Consider the following 3,129-nt stretch of genomic DNA (forward strand, 5'->3'; position numbering starts at 1 on the left):
TTTTTGTTTTTGGTAAATTTTCGTCTTGGTTTTGCGCTCACTACTCTCACTACTCTTACTTTTATTGCCGTGCATTTTTTTTAGCTTAATATTTTAAAGTATTACTAAATAAAAATATAGAATGTACGTACTTATTACTACTAATTTATTAAAAGTAATCAAAAAACCTACCTAACAAGTAATTCAAAAATTAGATAACAGACTTAAACTAAAGGCTATTTAAGAAAGACCCATGACGTTCCCATTTTTAAAGAAAACTATTACAATTGCTTATCTACAACCTTATTTAAAATAAATTTAAATCTGTTTTATTGAAGTGTAAGTACATAGAAGTTCAAATTGTTGAGGAATTTATTTATACTGTGCTATTCGCTGACGACCAGGATGTCTTGGATTTGAATATAGACGCATAATACATGATGAGAAAATCAATTGACGCTGTCAAAGATTGCAAATTTTTCTACAGAAATCTCAGTACTTAGTGATCGGGGAAGAAGGACAAATTATAAAAGTAAATTAAGAAACAAAAAAAAGGAATAATCTGACTATCTAAGTATGGGGCTTAGTAAAGATGGAAAGGACCATCATAAAGATAATTCAACTCGTTATTGTGAAATAAAATCATAAAAGATACCACCAAGCTGGAAATTTGGACACTAGACAAAAATCTTATGGGAAGAGTAAATGCACACAACTTTTTAAGGAAGTGCAAATGCTTCAATTAGGTCCCCAATAGAAACAGGAAGCGGGGTAGACTCAGAACCAGATGGAAAGATGGGATCAGCAATGCTTACTTACAAATAAAAATTGTGCATAAGCATGACGTTTCTTTTAGCCAACCGAATAGCATATTACGCAAAGAAGTTTTATAGCCAACACTTTATTCACAAGTTTGTTTAGGAACGAGCGGAGTAACGGTTTACTCTATTGTGAGAACTTTATAAATGTGTTGCATACTCTTTCTATTGCCATAAGGTTGCAGTGCATATTGAGTAGTTTGGAGTAAAGAGTAGACAACAAATGTTTACCTCGTTTTGTGATAAAATGGGTTTTACATACATATATCCCTGCGTGCTACTCGTCGATTTCTAAACCGTGTCCAGTAGAACTATGATCGTTTATTCGCACATGAAGAATTAGCAAATTAAAAAGCCACCGCCACGTGAGGGGTCAAATTCGGATTCGAAGTTTCATATATCCTAATTGATGATAATATGTGATTAAAATTGAAAATCAAAATTTTCATGCGTCGTTGGTATACGAAGTTTAATTTTCTAAATCATTTTATATATACTGCGCATCCACCATGTCGTCAAGAAAATAGATATTCTGTTGCTGATGTTATTCAAAAAATGAATAAGTACGAATCGACTTATAGACCATATTCTAGACATATTCTAAATCTCAATCTTCATCATGTTGGCTTTCGACGGACCCTCCCCAATAAAACTTTAACAATGTTAATGGATAAAGCCATTTTTATTTATTTTTACTTGAGTTACAAGGCAGGGGTGGGCCAAATATATTTCTGTCTTTCTGATATATTTCTTAAGTGTTAACCATTTGTCGCAGTGTTGCGTAATTGTTTTTACTGTGGGTTTCGAAAAAGTTATTTTAGGGGAATATAACAGCGTCTCATCGAAATGAATTGTCGCTTGATGCAAAATAGGTTGTGAAAAATGGGTATGAAACTTTAACACATAGAGAACTTATTAAACTTTAAAAGAAACCTGTCTACTTACAAAATCGCTAATATCGTCGATAAAGGATATTATTAATAGTGGAGAATTGAAGAAAAGGAGTAAACGTAGTGATTTTTAAACTCACCGTATAGACAATAGGACCCAATAAGAAGGAAAATATGTTGTTTTTATCAAAGCGAAGTTGTTCCTATCTTGGATAAATTGAAAAAGGTAAGTTCCACAATTGCGGGCAAAGACCAACCCGATGAGATCGAGACAGGCTAAACTTCTATTGCAAATCTGATTTACCAATATCAAAAATTATATTAAAACTTGTGTGACAGCTTTCATTTATCATGGCGTTGCTAAAAAAGTAATTTTACTTATTGAAGAAGAAGATGCAGTCACAAAAATCTATATTTTTTTATTGTTTATACTTACATCTGTGTGCTAATAGTTTGAACTATAGCTTTTGTACCCTAATAACAGTAAACTTAATAAAATTCCGAAACCCAAATAATTTAACACTAACGTACGCATTTTACTTAATTTTAAACTGCCCATTGAATATCTCTTCCCGCAATTTGGATTTTGCCATTCTCCATAATTATTATTTAATGAATTACTTTGAACTATGTCACCTTGTTTTAAATTTAATTGGATCGTAGAAAAAAGTGTTTTAAATTTAATTCGATCGTAGAAAAAAGTGGTCAAAACGATTCTTCATTCATATAAGTGAGAGTTTTTAAAGCTTTTATATTTTAGTGGTAGAAATATTACGACACATAATTATTAGACATTATTTATGTTTTTATTTTTTTCAGCCAGCCAGCTAACTAATTAACTATGTTTCAACTTTAGTACAAATAAGATAACATTCCTGTTGGTCACCGACCAACCAATTTATTATCACTTGTTCGCAAAAAATTTAGGAACCGATGCTACACAAAACACTACTCCCCGCGCTTCCATTACGGACCTCTTCGGCCTGGTTACCGGCGTAAATGGTAAAAACAGCAAAACCGCGTGACACCATCAAAAGATACTATTTTGACACTATTAACGAACACAACAAAATTTTGACCAACTAGAATCGACCTGCCACGGGCAGAATCCAATGTCGTTTCATAATTTCATTTTCTAACAACTGCTGTCGAATGATCACCATTGTTAAATTTTGGATAATACAAGCCTTCAATAAACTGATAGTTTTGTTTCAGTCTATTTTAAGCATTTAAAGAAAAAAGTAAGGCAATTGAAAACTTAAGCGTGGAGCGTGTATAATTTATATTAAAATTTTGCTAATTGGATTTGATATTCTTACTCAAACTCAACTAAATCAATAAGACTAAGAATGTCACGGTTTCAGAAAACTTAACTTTCAAAGGGTGCAAACCGTAATAAGGCGGAATAGTTGAAAACGATACATTGTTTTATGGCGTTTCAA

Source organism: Cylas formicarius, unplaced genomic scaffold (assembly GCF_029955315.1).
Source record: "Cylas formicarius isolate icCylForm1 unplaced genomic scaffold, icCylForm1.1 PGA_scaffold_3__17_contigs__length_32017465, whole genome shotgun sequence".
Taxonomy (NCBI): domain Eukaryota; kingdom Metazoa; phylum Arthropoda; class Insecta; order Coleoptera; family Brentidae; genus Cylas; species Cylas formicarius.